This window comes from Pseudophryne corroboree, chromosome 3 (genome assembly GCF_028390025.1).
Source record: "Pseudophryne corroboree isolate aPseCor3 chromosome 3, aPseCor3.hap2, whole genome shotgun sequence".
NCBI classification, from domain to species: domain Eukaryota; kingdom Metazoa; phylum Chordata; class Amphibia; order Anura; family Myobatrachidae; genus Pseudophryne; species Pseudophryne corroboree.
The window spans coordinates 329,867,677-329,885,730 of record NC_086446.1 but is presented as its reverse complement, the minus strand read 5'-3'; the positions used below and the strand labels follow the sequence as shown (position 1 = coordinate 329,885,730).

Below are 18,054 nucleotides of genomic sequence, written 5' to 3'. Positions count from 1 at the left end.
ATGTATATTAATGAAATTGTAAGTAAAACTGTTTGTATACATTAGTGAGTATTTTAAAATGCTATTAAATACTATCAGATATTAAGGACTTTAAAAGTACATGAAGAGATGGGCTCGTCCGGGATTTGAACCCGGGACCTCTCACACCCGAAGCGAGAATCATACCCCTAGACCAACGAGCCATCTGCCTAAGGTCTTCTCATTCAGATTTTACCATTTTTAAAGCAAAAACTCAAATTATTTAATAAAAAAATGCAATAAGCTGGAAAAAAAGATGTTACATTTTAAAAATACCATAACTATTTAAAAAAATTATTTGTAGCATAGCTAAAATGTTTCCTTAAGGTCAATTTTTGGTCCAAGTATGCATATTTGGAAATTTCAGTGCCAAGATTTATGGGTTCCTATAGAGTTTTAACTTTTCTAATAGCTGGAACCTAAGACTTGTCTCATACTGTGTGCAACGTAAGCATACAGACCAAGAAGAAAGAAAAAAACAAAAACCTGCAATTAATTGTTGACCTTTTTGTTTGTCAAAAAGAGACTATTCTTTTAAGCCACTCATTGTTTCTTAGAAAAAAGCAAGGTAAGAGAAAAACCTGTAATTTAATTTTGACTGTTTTTTATTTGTCAAAATGAGACTTCTTTGAAGCCACTCAAAGTTACTTAGACAAAATGGAATCTACAGTTTACCCAATATACCACCAAATGGTTGACAGTTTACTAAATATGCATAAGTATATACTTTTTTTTATGGATTGGCAAAAGAAAAATTCACTTGATGCTTTTGACTCAGGCAATTGACATCAATCAGATAATGGAACCATGGTATTTAAAAGAACCTGAGAAGATGGGCTCGTCTGCGAATTAATCCAAGGACCTCTCGCACCCTAAGCGAGAATCATACCCCTATACCAACGAGCCTACTGTTCATGTATTTTCATGTATACTAATGAAATTGGAAGTGAAACTGTTGGAATACATTAGTATTTTAAAATACTATCAGATAATTGAACTAAGCATTTTTAAAGAACCTGAGAAAACAGGCTCATCCAGGATATGAACCTGGGACCTTTTGCACCCGAAGCAAGAATCATACACCCCGACCAACAAGCCACTAGCCAAATAATTTCTTATTCAGTTTTTAACATTTTTAAAGTAAAACTCTAATTATTTAAGAAAAAATGCAAATAACTGGAGAAAACACACAATTTCATTTAATGAAGATGAAACATTTTAAAAATAACATAACAACTTAAAACAAAAAATGTGTATGTAGCATTGCAAAAATAATAACTTAAGGTTACTTGTTATCCATGTATGTATATTAGAAATGTGCAGTGCCAATATTTAGAGGTCCCAATAGAGTTTGGACTTTTTTTGATAGTTGGAACCTAAGACTTGTCACATACTGTGTGCAACTCAAGCATGCAGACCCAGAAGAAAGACAAAATAAACACCTGCAATTTATTGTTGATCTTTTTGTTAGTCATAATGAGACTAGTCTTTTAAGCCACTCAGGGTTATTTAGAAAAAAGAAAGGTAAGAGAAAAACCTGTAATTTCATTTTGACAGTTTTTTGTTTGTCAAAATTAGACTTTTAAGCCACTCAAGGTTACTTAGACAAAATGGAATCTATAGTTTACCCAATATACCACCAAATGGTTGACATATTACTAAGTATGCATAAGTATATACCTTTAAAAGATGGGCTCATCCGGGATTTGTACCGGGGATCTCTCGCACCCTAAGCAAGAATCAACGAGCCCACTGTGCATGTCTTTTTTATGTATATTAATGAAATTGTAAGTAAAACTGTTTGTATACATTAGTGAGTATTTTAAAATGCTATTAAATACTATCAGATATTAAGGACTTTAAAAGTACATGAAGAGATGGGCTCGTCCGGGATTTGAACCTGGGACCTCTCGCACCCGAAGCGAGAATCATACCCCTAGACCAACGAGCCATCTGCCTAAGGTCTTCTCATTGAGATTTTACCATTTTTAAAGTAAAACTCAAATTATTTAATAAAAAAATGCAATAAGCTGGAAAAAAAGATGTTACATTTTAAAAATACCATAACAATTTAAAAAAATTATTTGTAGCATAGCTAAAATGTTTCCTTAAGGTCAATTTTTGGTCCAAGTATGCATATTTGGAAATTTCAGTGCCAAGATTTATGGGTTCCTATAGAGTTTTAACCTTTCTAAAAGCTGGAACCTAAGACTTGTTTCATACTGTGTGCAACTTAAGCATACAGACCAAGAAGAAAGAAAAAAACAAAAACCTGCAATTAATTGTTGACCTTTTTGTTTGTCAAAAAGAGACTATTCTTTTAAGCCACTCATTGTTTCTTAGAAAAAAGCAAGGTAAGAGAAAAACCTGTAATTTCCTTTTGACTGTTTTTTATTTGTCAAAATGAGACTTCTTTGAAGCCACTCAAAGTTACTTAGACAAAATGGAATCTACAGTTTACCCAATATACCACCAAATGGTTGACAGTTTACTAAATATGCATAAGTATATACTTTTTTTATGGATTGGCAAAAGAAAAATTCACTTGATGCTTTTGACTCAGGCAATTGACATCAATCAGATAATGGAACCATGGTATTTAAAAGAACCTGAGAAGATGGGCTCGTCTGCAATTTAATCCCAGGACCTCTCGCACCCTAAGCGAGAATCATACCCCTATACCAACGAGCCTACTGTTCATGTATTTTCATATATACTAATGAAATTGGAAGTGAAACTGTTGGAATACATTAGTATTTTAAAATACTATCAGATAATTGAACTAAGCACTTTTAAAGAACCTGAGAAAACAGGCTCATCCAGGATATGAACCTGGGACCTTTTGCACCCGAAGCAAGAATCATACACCCTGACCAACAAGCCACTAGCCAAATAAATTCTTATTCAGTTTTTAACATTTTTAAAGTAAAACTCTAATTATTTAAGAAAAAATGCAAATAACTGGAGAAAACACACAATTTCATTTAATGAAGATGAAACATTTTAAAAATAACATAACAACTTAAAACAAAAAATGTGTATGTAGCATTGCAAAAATAATAACTTAAGGTTACTTGTTATCCATGTATGTATATTAGAAATGTGCAGTGCCAATATTTAGAGGTCCCAATAGAGTTTGGACTTTTTTTGATAGTTGGAACCTAAGACTTGTCACATACTGTGTGCAACTCAAGCATGCAGACCCAGAAGAAAGACAAAATAAACACCTGCAATTTATTGTTGATCTTTTTGTTAGTCATAATGAGACTAATCTTTTAAGCCACTCAGGGTTATTTAGAAAAAAGAAAGGTAAGAGAAAAACCTGTAATTTCATTTTGACAGTTTTTTGTTTGTCAAAATTAGACTTTTAAGCCACTCAAGGTTACTTAGACAAAATGGAATCTATAGTTTACCCAATATACCACCAAATGGTTGACATATTACTAAGTATGCATAAGTATATACCTTTAAAAGATGGGCTCATCCGGGATTTGTACCGGGGATTTCTCGCACCCTAAGCAAGAATCAACGAGCCCACTGTGCATGTCTTTTTTATGTATATTAATGAAATTGTAAGTAAAACTGTTTGTATACATTAGTGAGTATTTTAAAATGCTATTAAATACTATCAGATATTAAGGACTTTAAAAGTACATGAAGAGATGGGCTCGTCCGGGATTTGAACCCGGGACCTCTCGCACCCGAAGCGAGAATCATACCCCTAGACCAACGAGCCATCTGCCTAAGGTCTTCTCATTGAGATTTTACCATTTTAAAGCAAAACTCAAATTATTTAATAAAAAAATGCAATAAGCTGGAAAAAAGATGTTACATTTTAAAAATACCATAACAATTTAAAAAAATTATTTGTAGCATAGCTAAAATGTTTCCTTAAGGTCAATTTTTGTTCCAAGTATGCATATTTGGAAATTTCAGTGCCAAGATTTATGGGTTCCTATAGAGTTTTAACTTTTCTAATAGCTGGAACCTAAGACTTGTTTCATACTGTGTGCAACTTAAGCATACAGACCAAGAAGAAAGAAAAAAACAAAAACCTGCAATTAATTGTTGACCTTTTTGTTTGTCAAAAAGAGACTATTCTTTTAAGCCACTCATTGTTTCTTAGAAAAAAGCAAGGTAAGAGAAAAACCTGTAATTTCCTTTTGACTGTTTTTTATTTGTCAAAATGAGACTTCTTTGAAGCCACTCAAAGTTACTTAGACAAAATGGAATCTACAGTTTACCCAATATACCACCAAATGGTTGACAGTTTACTAAATATGCATAAGTATATACTTTTTTTTATGGATTGGCAAAAGAAAAATTCACTTGATGCTTTTGACTCAGGCAATTGACATCAATCAGATAATGGAACCATGGTATTTAAAAGAACCTGAGAAGATGGGCTCGTCTGCGATTTAATCCCAGGACCTCTCGCACCCTAAGCGAGAATCATACCCCTATAACAACGAGCCTACTGTTCATGTATTTTCATGTATACTAATGAAATTGGAAGTGAAACTGTTGGAATACATTAGTATTTTAAAATACTATCAGATAATTGAACTAAGCACTTTTAAAGAACCTGAGAAAACAGGCTCATCCAGGATATGAACCTGGGACCTTTTGCACCCGAAGCAAGAATCATACACCCTGACCAACAAGCCACTAGCCAAATAATTTCTTATTCAGTTTTTAACATTTTTAAAGTAAAACTCTAATTATTTAAGAAAAAATGCAAATAACTGGAGAAAACACACAATTTCATTTAATGAAGATGAAACATTTTAAAAATAACATAACAACTTAAAACAAAAAATGTGTATGTAGCATTGCAAAAATAATAACTTAAGGTTACTTGTTATCCATGTATGTATATTAGAAATGTGCAGTGCCAATATTTAGAGGTCCCAATAGAGTTTGGACTTTTTTTGATAGTTGGAACCTAAGACTTGTCACATACTGTGTGCAACTCAAGCATGCAGACCCAGAAGAAAGACAAAATAAACACCTGCAATTTATTGTTGATCTTTTTGTTAGTCATAATGAGACTAGTCTTTTAAGCCACTCAGGGTTATTTAGAAAAAAGAAAGGTAAGAGAAAAACCTGTAATTTCATTTTGACAGTTTTTTGTTTGTCAAAATTAGACTTTTAAGCCACTCAAGGTTACTTAGACAAAATGGAATCTATAGTTTACCCAATATACCACCAAATGGTTGACATATTACTAAGTATGCATAAGTATATACCTTTAAAAGACGGGCTCATCCGGGATTTGTACCGGGGATCTCTCGCACCCTAAGCAAGAATCAACGAGCCCGCTGTGCATGTCTTTTTTATGTATATTAATGAAATTGTAAGTAAAACTGTTTGTATACATTAGTGAGTATTTTAAAATGCTATTAAATACTATCAGACATTAAGGAATTTAAAAGTACATGAAGAGATGGGCTCGTCCGGGATTTGAACCTGGGACCTCTCGCACCCGAAGCGAGAATCATACCCCTAGACCAACGAGCCATCTGCATAAGGTATTCTCATTCAGATTTTACCATTTTTAAAGTAAAACTCAAATTATTTAATAAAAAAATGCAATAAGCTGGAAAAAAAGATGTTACATTTTAAAAATACCATAACTATTTAAAAAAATTATTTGTAGCATAGCTAAAATGTTTCCTTAAGGTCAATTTTTGGTCCAAGTATGCATATTTGGAAATTTAAGTGCCAAGATTTATGGGTTCCTATAGAGTTTTAACTTTTCTAATAGCTGGAACCTAAGACTTGTCTCATACTGTGTGCAACGTAAGCATACAGACCAAGAAGAAAGAAAAAAACAAAAACCTGCAATTAATTGTTGACCTTTTTGTTTGTCAAAAAGAGACTATTCTTTTAAGCCACTCATTGTTTCTTAGAAAAAAGCAAGGTAAGAGAAAAACCTGTAATTTCATTTTGACTGTTTTTTATTTGTCAAAATGAGACTTCTTTGAAGCCACTCAAAGTTACTTAGACAAAATTGAATCTACAGTTTACCCAATATACCACCAAATGGTTGACAGTTTACTAAATATGCATAAGTATATACTTTTTTTTATGGATTGGCAAAAGAAAAATTCACTTGATGCTTTTGACTCAGGCAATTGACATCAATCAGATAATGGAACCATGGTATTTAAAAGAGCCTGAGAAGATGGGCTCATCTGCGAATTAATCCCAGGACCTCTCGCACCCTAAGCGAGAATCATACCCCTATACCAACGAGCCTACTGTTCATGTATTTTCATGTATACTAATGAAATTGGAAGTGAAACTGTTGGAATACATTAGTATTTTAAAATACTATCAGATAATTGAACTAAGCACTTTTAAAGAACCTGAGAAAACAGGCTCATCCAGGATATGAACCTGGGACCTTTTGCACCCAAAGCAAGAATCATACACCCTGACCAACAAGCCACTATCCAAATAATTTCTTATTCAGTTTTTAACATTTTTAAAGTAAAACTCTAATTATTTAAGAAAAAATGCAAATAACTGGAGAAAACACACAATTTCATTTAATGAAGATGAAACATTTTAAAAATAACATAACAACTTAAAACAAAAAATGTGTATGTAGCATTGCAAAAATAATAACTTAAGGTTACTTGTTATCCATGTATGTATATTAGAAATGTGCAGTGCCAATATTTAGAGGTCCCAATAGAGTTTGGACTTTTTTTGATAGTTGGAACCTAAGACTTGTCACATACTGTGTGCAACTCAAGCATGCAGACCCAGAAGAAAGACAAAATAAACACCTGCAATTTATTGTTGATCTTTTTGTCAGTCATAATGAGACTAGTCTTTTAAGCCACTCAGGGTTATTTAGAAAAAAGAAAGGTAAGAGAAAAACCTGTAATTTCATTTTGACAGTTTTTTGTTTGTCAAAATTAGACTTTTAAGCCACTCAAGGTTACTTAGACAAAATGGAATCTATAGTTTACCCAATATACCACCAAATGGTTGACATATTACTAAGTATGCATAAGTATATACCTTTAAAAGATGGGCTCATCCGGGATTTGTACCGGGGATCTCTCGCACCCTAAGCAAGAATCAACGAGCCCACTGTGCATGTCTTTTTTATGTATATTAATGAAATTGTAAGTAAAACTGTTTGTATACATTAGTGAGTATTTTAAAATGCTATTAAATACTATCAGATATTAAGAACTTTAAAAGTACATGAAGAGATGGGCTCGTACGGGATTTGAACCTGGGACCTCTCGCACCCGAAGCGAGAATCATACCCCTAGACCAACGAGCCATCTGCATAAGGTCTTCTCATTCAGATTTTACCATTTTTAAAGTAAAACTCAAATTATTTAATAAAAAAATGCAATAAGCTGGAAAAAAAGATGTTACATTTTAAAAATACCATAACTATTTAAAAAAATTATTTGTAGCATAGCTAAAATGTTTCCTTAAGGTCAATTTTTGGTCCAAGTATGCATATTTGGAAATTTAAGTGCCAAGATTTATGGGTTCCTATAGAGTTTTAACTTTTCTAATAGCTGGAACCTAAGACTTGTCTCATACTGTGTGCAACGTAAGCATACAGACCAAGAAGAAAGAAAAAAACAAAAACCTGCAATTAATTGTTGACCTTTTTGTTTGTCAAAAAGAGACTATTCTTTTAAGCCACTCATTGTTTCTTAGAAAAAAGCAAGGTAAGAGAAAAGCCTGTAATTTAATTTTGACTGTTTTTTATTTGTCAAAATGAGACTTCTTTGAAGCCACTCAAAGTTACTTAGACAAAATGGAATCTACAGTTTACCCAATATACCACCAAATGGTTGACAGTTTACTAAATATGCATAAGTATATACTTTTTTTTATGGATTGGCAAAAGAAAAATTCACTTGATGCTTTTGACTCAGGCAATTGACATCAATCAGATAATGGAACCATGGTATTTAAAAGAACCTGAGAAGATGGGCTCATCTGCGAATTAATCCCAGGACCTCTCGCACCCTAAGCGAGAATCATACCCCTATACCAACGAGCCTACTGTTCATGTATTTTCATGTATACTAATGAAATTGGAAGTGAAACTGTTGGAATACATTAGTATTTTAAAATACTATCAGATAATTGAACTAAGCACTTTTAAAGAACCTGAGAAAACAGGCTCATCCAGGATATGAACCTGGGACCTTTTGCACCTGAAGCAAGAATCATACACCCTGACCAACAAGCCACTAGCCAAATAATTTCTTATTCAGTTTTTAACATTTTTAAAGTAAAACTCTAATTATTTAAGAAAAAATGCAAATAACTGGAGAAAACACACAATTTCATTTAATGAAGATGAAACATTTTAAAAATAACATAACAACTTAAAACAAAAAATGTGTATGTAGCATTGCAAAAATAATAACTTAAGGTTACTTGTTATCCAAGTATGTATATTAGAAATGTGCAGTGCCAATATTTAGAGGTCCCAATAGAGTTTGGACTTTTTTTGATAGTTGGAACCTAAGACTTGTCACATACTGTGTGCAACTCAAGCATGCAGACCCAGAAGAAAGACAAAATAAACACCTGCAATTTATTGTTGATCTTTTTGTTAGTCATAATGAGACTAGTCTTTTAAGCCACTCAGGGTTATTTAGAAAAAAGAAAGGTAAGAGAAAAACCTGTAATTTCATTTTGACAGTTTTTTGTTTGTCAAAATTAGACTTTTAAGCCACTCAAGGTTACTTAGACAAAATGGAATCTATAGTTTACCCAATATACCACCAAATGGTTGACATATTACTAAGTATGCATAAGTATATACCTTTAAAAGATGGGCTCATCCGGGATTTGTACCGGGGATCTCTCGCACCCTAAGCAAGAATCAACGAGCCCACTGTGCATGTCTTTTTTATGTATATTAATGAAATTGTAAGTAAAACTGTTTGTATACATTAGTGAGTATTTTAAAATGCTATTAAATACTATCAGATATTAAGGACTTTAAAAGTACATGAAGAGATGGGCTCTTCCGGGATTTGAACCCGGGACCTCTCGCACCCGAAGCGAGAATCATACCCCTAGACCAACGAGCCATCTGCCTAAGGTCTTCTCATTGAGATTTTACCATTTTAAAGCAAAACTCAAATTATTTAATAAAAAAATGCAATAAGCTGGAAAAAAGATGTTACATTTTAAAAATACCATAACAATTTAAAAAAATTATTTGTAGCATAGCTAAAATGTTTCCTTAAGGTCAATTTTTGGTCCAAGTATGCATATTTGGAAATTTTAGTGCCAAGATTTATGGGTTCCTATAGAGTTTTAACTTTTCTAATAGCTGGAACCTAAGACTTGTTTCATACTGTGTGCAACTTAAGCATACAGACCAAGAAGAAAGAAAAAAACAAAAACCTGCAATTAATTGTTGACCTTTTTGTTTGTCAAAAAGAGACTATTCTTTTAAGCCACTCATTGTTTCTTAGAAAAAAGCAAGGTAAGAGAAAAACCTGTAATTTCCTTTTGACTGTTTTTTATTTGTCAAAATGAGACTTCTTTGAAGCCACTCAAAGTTACTTAGACAAAATGGAATCTACAGTTTACCCAATATACCACCAAATGGTTGACAGTTTACTAAATATGCATAAGTATATACTTTTTTTTATGGATTGGCAAAAGAAAAATTCACTTGATGCTTTTGACTCAGGCAATTGACATCAATCAGATAATGGAACCATGGTATTTAAAAGAACCTGAGAAGATGGGCTCGTCTGCGATTTAATCCCAGGACCTCTCGCACCCTAAGCGAGAATCATACCCCTATACCAACGAGCCTACTGTTCATGTATTTTCATGTATACTAATGAAATTGGAAGTGAAACTGTTGGAATACATTAGTATTTTAAAATACTATCAGATAATTGAACTAAGCACTTTTAAAGAACCTGAGAAAACAGGCTCATCCAGGATATGAACCTGGGACCTTTTGCACCCGAAGCAAGAATCATACACCCTGACCAACAAGCCACTAGCCAAATAAATTCTTATTCAGTTTTTAACATTTTTAAAGTAAAACTCTAATAATTTAAGAAAAAATGCAAATAACTGGAGAAAACACACAATTTCATTTAATGAAGATGAAACATTTTAAAAATAACATAACAACTTAAAACAAAAAATGTGTATGTAGCATTGCAAAAATAATAACTTAAGGTTACTTGTTATCCATGTATGTATATTAGAAATGTGCAGTGCCAATATTTAGAGGTCCCAATAGAGTTTGGACGTTTTTTGATAGTTGGAACCTAAGACTTGTCACATACTGTGTGCAACTCAAGCATGCAGACCCAGAAGAAAGACAAAATAAACACCTGCAATTTATTGTTGATCTTTTTGTTAGTCATAATGAGACTAGTCTTTTAAGCCACTCAGGGTTATTTAGAAAAAAGAAAGGTAAGAGAAAAACCTGTAATTTCATTTTGACAGTTTTTTGTTTGTCAAAATTAGACTTTTAAGCCACTCAAGGTTACTTAGACAAAATGGAATCTATAGTTTACCCAATATACCACCAAATGGTTGACATATTACTAAGTATGCATAAGTATATACCTTTAAAAGATGGGCTCATCCGGGATTTGTACCGGGGATCTCTCGCACCCTAAGCAAGAATCAACGAGCCCACTGTGCATGTCTTTTTTATGTATATTAATGAAATTGTAAGTAAAACTGTTTGTATACATTAGTGAGTATTTTAAAATGCTATTAAATACTATCAGATATTAAGGACTTTAAAAGTACATGAAGAGATGGGCTCATCCGGGATTTGAACCTGGGACCTCTCGCACCCGAAGCGAGAATCATACCCCTAGACCAACGAGCCATCTGCCTAAGGTCTTCTCATTCAGACTTTTCCATTTTTAAAGTAAAACTCTAATTATTTAATAAAAAAATGCAATAAGCTGGAAAAAAAGATGTTACATTTTAAAAATACCATAACTATTTAAAAAAATTATTTGTAGCATAGCTAAAATGTTTCCTTAAGGTCAATTTTTGGTCCAAGTATGCATATTTGGAAATTTAAGTGCCAAGATTTATGGGTTCCTATAGAGTTTTAACTTTTCTAATAGCTGGAACCTAAGACTTGTTTCATACTGTGTGCAACTTAAGCATACAGACCAAGAAGAAAGAAAAAAACAAAAACCTGCAATTAATTGTTGACCTTTTTGTTTGTCAAAAAGAGACTATTCTTTTAAGCCACTCATTGTTTCTTAGAAAAAAGCAAGGTAAGAGAAAAACCTGTAATTTCCGTTTGACTGTTTTTTATTTGTCAAAATGAGACTTCTTTGAAGCCACTCAAAGTTACTTAGACAAAATGGAATCTACAGTTTACCCAATATACCACCAAATGGTTGACAGTTTACTAAATATGCATAAGTATATACTTTTTTTTATGGATTGGCAAAAGAAAAATTCACTTAATGCTTTTGACTCAGGCAATTGACATCAATCAGATAATGGAACCATGGTATTTAAAAGAACCTGAGAAGATGGGCTCGTCTGCGATTTAATCCCAGGACCTCTCGCACCCTAAGCGAGAATCATACCCCTATACCAATGAGCCTACTGTTCATGTATTTTCATGTATACTAATGAAATTGGAAGTGAAACTGTTGGAATACATTAGTATTTTAAAATACTATCAGATAATTGAACTAAGCACTTTTAAAGAACCTGAGAAAACAGGCTCATCCAGGATATGAACCTGGGACCTTTTGCACCCGAAGCAAGAATCATACACCCTGACCAACAAGCCACTAGCCAAATAAATTCTTATTCAGTTTTTAACATTTTTAAAGTAAAACTCTAATAATTTAAGAAAAAATGCAAATAACTGGAGAAAACACACAATTTCATTTAATGAAGATGAAACATTTTAAAAATAACATAACAACTTAAAACAAAAAATGTGTATGTAGCATTGCAAAAATAATAACTTAAGGTTACTTGTTATCCATGTATGTATATTAGAAATGTGCAGTGCCAATATTTAGAGGTCCCAATAGAGTTTGGACATTTTTTGATAGTTGGAACCTAAGACTTGTCACATACTGTGTGCAACACAAGCATGCAGACCCAGAAGAAAGACAAAATAAACACCTGCAATTTATTGTTGATCTTTTTGTTAGTCATAATGAGACTAGTCTTTTAAGCCTCTCAGGGTTATTTAGAAAAAAGAAAGGTAAGAGAAAAACCTGTAATTTCATTTTGACAGTTTTTTGTTTGTCAAAATTAGACTTTTAAGCCACTCAAGGTTACTTAGACAAAATGGAATCTATAGTTTACCCAATATACCACCAAATGGTTGACATATTACTAAGTATGCATAAGTATATACCTTTAAAAGATGGGCTCATCCCGGATTTGTACCGGGGATCTCTCGCACCCTAAGCAAGAATCAACGAGCCCACTGTGCATGTCTTTTTTATGTATATTAATGAAATTGTAAGTAAAACTGTTTGTATACATTAGTGAGTATTTTAAAATGCTATTAAATACTATCAGATATTAAGGACTTTAAAAGTACATGAAGAGATGGGCTCATCCGGGATTTGAACCTGGGACCTCTCGCACCCGAAGCGAGAATCATACCCCTAGACCAACGAGCCATCTGCCTAATGTCTTCTCATTCAGACTTTTCCATTTTTAAAGTAAAACTCAAATTATTTAATAAAAAAATGCAATAAGCTGGAAAAAAAGATGTTACATTTTAAAAATACCATAACTATTTAAAAAAATTATTTGTAGCATAGCTAAAATGTTTCCTTAAGGTCAATTTTTGGTCCAAGTATGCATATTTGGAAATTTAAGTGCCAAGATTTATGGGTTCCTATAGAGTTTTAACTTTTCTAATAGCTGGAACCTAAGACTTGTTTCATACTGTGTGCAACTTAAGCATACAGACCAAGAAGAAAGAAAAAAACAAAAACCTGCAATTAATTGTTGACCTTTTTGTTTGTCAAAAAGAGACTATTCTTTTAAGCCACTCATTGTTTCTTAGAAAAAAGCAAGGTAAGAGAAAAACCTGTAATTTCCGTTTGACTGTTTTTTATTTGTCAAAATGAGACTTCTTTGAAGCCACTCAAAGTTACTTAGACAAAATGGAATCTACAGTTTACCCAATATACCACCAAATGGTTGACAGTTTACTAAATATGCATAAGTATATACTTTTTTTTATGGATTGGCAAAAGAAAAATTCACTTGATGCTTTTGACTCAGGCAATTGACATCAATCAGATAATGGAACCATGGTATTTAAAAGAACCTGAGAAGATGGGCTCGTCTGCGATTTAATCCCAGGACCTCTCGCACCCTAAGCGAGAATCATACCCCTATACCAATGAGCCTACTGTTCATGTATTTTCATGTATACTAATGAAATTGGAAGTGAAACTGTTGGAATACATTAGTATTTTAAAATACTATCAGATAATTGAACTAAGCATTTTTAAAGAACCTGAGAAAACAGGCTCATCCAGGATATGAACCTGGGACCTTTTGCACCCGAAGCAAGAATCATACACCCTGACCAACAAGCCACTAGCCAAATAATTTCTTATTCAGTTTTTAACATTTTTAAAGTAAAACTCTAATTATTTAAGAAAAAATGCAAATAACTGGAGAAAACACACAATTTCATTTAATGAAGATGAAACATTTTAAAAATAACATAACAACTTAAAACAAAAAATGTGTATGTAGCATTGCAAAAATAATAACTTAAGGTTACTTGTTATCCATGTATGTATATTAGAAATGTGCAGTGCCAATATTTAGAGGTCCCAATAGAGTTTGGACTTTTTTTGATAGTTGGAACCTAAGACTTGTCACATACTGTGTGCAACTCAAGCATGCAGACCCAGAAGAAAGACAAAATAAACACCTGCAATTTATTGTTGATCTTTTTGTTAGTCATAATGAGACTAGTCTTTTAAGCCACTCAGGGTTATTTAGAAAAAAGAAAGGTAAGAGAAAAACCTGTAATTTCATTTTGACAGTTTTTTGTTTGTCAAAATTAGACTTTTAAGCCACTCAAGGTTACTTAGACAAAATGGAATCTATAGTTTACCCAATATGCCACCAAATGGTTGACATATTACTAAGTATGCATAAGTATATACCTTTAAAAGATGGGCTCATCCGGGATTTGTACCGGGGATCTCTCGCACCCTAAGCAAGAATCAACGAGCCCACTGTGCATGTCTTTTTTATGTATATTAATGAAATTGTAAGTAAAACTGTTTGTATACATTAGTGAGTATTTTAAAATGCTATTAAATACTATCAGATATTAAGGACTTTAAAAGTACATGAAGAGATGGGCTCTTCCGGGATTTGAACCCGGGACCTCTCGCACCCGAAGCGAGAATCATACCCCTAGACCAACGAGCCATCTGCCTAAGGTCTTCTCATTGAGATTTTACCATTTTAAAGCAAAACTCAAATTATTTAATAAAAAAATGCAATAAGCTGGAAAAAAGATGTTACATTTTAAAAATACTATAACAATTTAAAAAAATTATTTGTAGCATAGCTAAAATGTTTCCTTAAGGTCAATTTTTGGTCCAAGTATGCATATTTGGAAATTTCAGTGCCAAGATTTATGGGTTCCTATAGAGTTTTAACTTTTCTAATAGCTGGAACCTAAGACTTGTTTCATACTGTGTGCAACTTAAGCATACAGACCAAGAAGAAAGAAAAAAACAAAAACCTGCAATTAATTGTTGACCTTTTTGTTTGTCAAAAAGAGACTATTCTTTTAAGCCACTCATTGTTTCTTAGAAATAAGCAAGGTAAGAGAAAAACCTGTAATTTCCTTTTGACTGTTTTTTATTTGTCAAAATGAGACTTCTTTGAAGCCACTCAAAGTTACTTAGACAAAATGGAATCTACAGTTTACCCAATATACCACCAAATGGTTGACAGTTTACTAAATATGCATAAGTATATACTTTTTTTTATGGATTGGCAAAAAAAAAATTCACTTGATGCTTTTGACTCAGGCAATTGACATCAATCAGATAATGGAACCATGGTATTTAAAAGAACCTGAGAAGATGGGCTCGTCTGCGATTTAATCCCAGGACCTCTCGCACCCTAAGCGAGAATCATACCCCTATACCAACGAGCCTACTGTTCATGTATTTTCATGTATACTAATGAAATTGGAAGTGAAACTGTTGGAATACATTAGTATTTTAAAATACTATAAGATAATTGAACTAAGCACTTTTAAAGAACCTGAGAAAACAGGCTCATCCAGGATATGAACCTGGGACCTTTTGCACCCGAAGCAAGAATCATACACCCTGACCAACAAGCCACTAGCCAAATAATTTCTTATTCAGTTTTTAACATTTTTTAAGTAAAACTCTAATTATTTAAGAAAAAATGCAAATAACTGGAGAAAACACACAATTTCATTTAATGAAGATGAAACATTTTAAAAATAACATAACAACTTAAAACAAAAAATGTGTATGTAGCATTGCAAAAATAATAACTTAAGGTTACTTGTTATCCATGTATGTATATTAGAAATGTGCAGTGCCAATATTTAGAGGTCCCAATAGAGTTTGGACTTTTTTTGATAGTTGGAACCTAAGACTTGTCACATACTGTGTGCAACTCAAGCACGCAGACCCAGAAGAAAGACAAAATAAACACCTGCAATTTATTGTTGATCTTTTTGTTAGTCATAATGAGACTAATCTTTTAAGCCACTCAGGGTTATTTAGAAAAAAGAAAGGTAAGAGAAAAACCTGTAATTTCATTTTGACAGTTTTTTGTTTGTCAAAATTAGACTTTTAAGCCACTCAAGGTTACTTAGACAAAATGGAATCTATAGTTTACCCAATATACCACCAAATGGTTGACATATTACTAAGTATGCATAAGTATATACCTTTAAAAGATGGGCTCATCCGGGATTTGTACCGGGGATCTCTCGCACCCTAAGCAAGAATCAACGAGCCCACTGTGCATGTCTTTTTTATGTATATTAATGAAATTGTAAGTAAAACTGTTTGTATACATTAGTGAGTATTTTAAAATGCTATTAAATACTATCAGATATTAAGGACTTTAAAAGTACATGAAGAGATGGGCTCGTCCGGGATTTGAACCCGGGACTTCTCACACCCGAAGCGAGAATCATACCCCTAGACCAACGAGCCATCTGCCTAAGGTCTTCTCATTCAGATTTTACCATTTTTAAAGCAAAAACTCAAATTATTTAATAAAAAAATGCAATAAGCTGGAAAAAAAGATGTTACATTTTAAAAATACCATAACTATTTAAAAAAATTATTTGTAGCATAGCTAAAATGTTTCCTTAAGGTCAATTTTTGGTCCAAGTATGCATATTTGGAAATTTCAGTGCCAAGATTTATGGGTTCCTATAGAGTTTTAACTTTTCTAATAGCTGGAACCTAAGACTTGTTTGATACTGTGTGCAACTTAAGCATACAGACCAAGAAGAAAGAAAAAAACAAAAACCTGCAATTAATTGTTGACCTTTTTGTTTGTCAAAAAGAGACTATTCTTTTAAGCCACTCATTGTTTCTTAGAAAAAAGAAAGGTAAGAGAAAAACCTGTAATTTCCTTTTGACTGTTTTTTATTTGTCAAAATGAGACTTCTTTGAAGCCACTCAAAGTTACTTAGACAAAATGGAATCTACAGTTTACCCAATATACCACCAAATGGTTGACAGTTTACTAAATATGCATAAGTATATACTTTTTTTTATGGATTGGCAAAAGAAAAATTCACTTGATGCTTTTGACTCAGGCAATTGACATCAATCAGATAATGGAACCATGGTATTTAAAAGAACCTGAGAAGATGGGCTCGTCTGCGATTTAATCCCAGGACCTCTCGCACCCTAAGCGAGAATCATACCCCTATACCAACGAGCCTACTGTTCATGTATTTTCATGTATACTAATGAAATTGGAAGTGAAACTGTTGGAATACATTAGTATTTTAAAATACTATCAGATAATTGAACTAAGCACTTTTAAAGAACCTGAGAAAACAGGCTCATCCAGGATATGAACCTGGGACCTTTTGCACCCGAAGCAAGAATCATACACCCTGACCAACAAGCCACTGGCCAAATAATTTCTTATTCAGTTTTTAACATTTTTAAAGTAAAACTCTAATTATTTAAGAAAAAATGTAAATAACTGGAGAAAACACACAATTTCATTTAATGAAGATGAAACATTTTAAAAATAACATAACAACTTAAAACAAAAAATGTGTATGTAGCATTGCAAAAATAATAACTTAAGGTTACTTGTTATCCAAGTATGTATATTAGAAATGTGCAGTGCCAATATTTAGAGGTCCCAATAGAGTTGGGACTTTTTTTGATAGTTGGAACCTAAGACTTGTCACATACTGTGTGCAACTCAAGCATGCAGACCCAGTAGAAAGACAAAATAAACACCTGCAATTTATTGTTGATCTTTTTGTTAGTCATAATGAGACTAGTCTTTTAAGCCACTCAGGGTTATTTAGAAAAAAGAAAGGTAAGAGAAAAACCTGTAATTTCATTTTGACAGTTTTTTGTTTGTCAAAATTAGACTTTTAAGCCACTCAAGGTTACTTAGACAAAATGGAATCTATAGTTTACCCAATATACCACCAAATGGTTGACATTTTACTAAGTATGCATAAGTATATACCTTTAAAAGATGGGCTCATCCGGGATTTGTACCGGGGATCTCTCGCACCCTAAGCAAGAATCAACGAGCCCACTGTGCATGTCTTTTTTATGTATATTAATGAAATTGTAAGTAAAACTGTTTGTATACATTAGTGAGTATTTTAAAATGCTATTAAATACTATCAGATATTAAGGACTTTAAAAGTACATGAAGAGATGGGCTCGTCCGGGATTTGAACCCGGGACCTCTCGCACCCGAAGCGAGAATCATACCCCTAGACCAACGAGCCATTTGCCTAAGGTCTTC

General features: G+C 32.8%; 10 non-coding genes across 10 annotated transcripts; all 10 read right to left on the bottom strand.

Moving 5' to 3' along the window:
* Window positions 1–110: 110 nt before the first annotated feature.
* Window positions 111–182, bottom strand: TRNAP-CGG (transfer RNA proline (anticodon CGG)). The gene has a single exon. It is a non-coding gene; the product is annotated as a tRNA-Pro (tRNA).
* Window positions 183–1,897: 1,715 nt separating this feature from the next.
* Window positions 1,898–1,969, bottom strand: TRNAP-CGG (transfer RNA proline (anticodon CGG)). The gene has a single exon. It is a non-coding gene; the product is annotated as a tRNA-Pro (tRNA).
* Window positions 1,970–3,682: 1,713 nt separating this feature from the next.
* On the bottom strand, window positions 3,683–3,754 carry TRNAP-CGG (transfer RNA proline (anticodon CGG)). The gene has a single exon. It is a non-coding gene; the product is annotated as a tRNA-Pro (tRNA).
* Window positions 3,755–5,466: 1,712 nt separating this feature from the next.
* On the bottom strand, window positions 5,467–5,538 carry TRNAP-CGG (transfer RNA proline (anticodon CGG)). The gene has a single exon. It is a non-coding gene; the product is annotated as a tRNA-Pro (tRNA).
* Window positions 5,539–9,038: 3,500 nt separating this feature from the next.
* On the bottom strand, window positions 9,039–9,110 carry TRNAP-CGG (transfer RNA proline (anticodon CGG)). The gene has a single exon. It is a non-coding gene; the product is annotated as a tRNA-Pro (tRNA).
* Window positions 9,111–10,822: 1,712 nt separating this feature from the next.
* TRNAP-CGG (transfer RNA proline (anticodon CGG)) lies at window positions 10,823–10,894 on the bottom strand. The gene has a single exon. It is a non-coding gene; the product is annotated as a tRNA-Pro (tRNA).
* A 1,714-nt stretch (window positions 10,895–12,608) lies between these two features.
* Window positions 12,609–12,680, bottom strand: TRNAP-CGG (transfer RNA proline (anticodon CGG)). Its single transcript has one exon. It is a non-coding gene; the product is annotated as a tRNA-Pro (tRNA).
* Window positions 12,681–14,394: 1,714 nt separating this feature from the next.
* On the bottom strand, window positions 14,395–14,466 carry TRNAP-CGG (transfer RNA proline (anticodon CGG)). The gene has a single exon. It is a non-coding gene; the product is annotated as a tRNA-Pro (tRNA).
* Window positions 14,467–16,178: 1,712 nt separating this feature from the next.
* On the bottom strand, window positions 16,179–16,250 carry TRNAP-CGG (transfer RNA proline (anticodon CGG)). The gene has a single exon. It is a non-coding gene; the product is annotated as a tRNA-Pro (tRNA).
* A 1,715-nt stretch (window positions 16,251–17,965) lies between these two features.
* Window positions 17,966–18,037, bottom strand: TRNAP-CGG (transfer RNA proline (anticodon CGG)). The gene has a single exon. It is a non-coding gene; the product is annotated as a tRNA-Pro (tRNA).
* Between the last annotated feature and the right edge of the window lie 17 nt (window positions 18,038–18,054).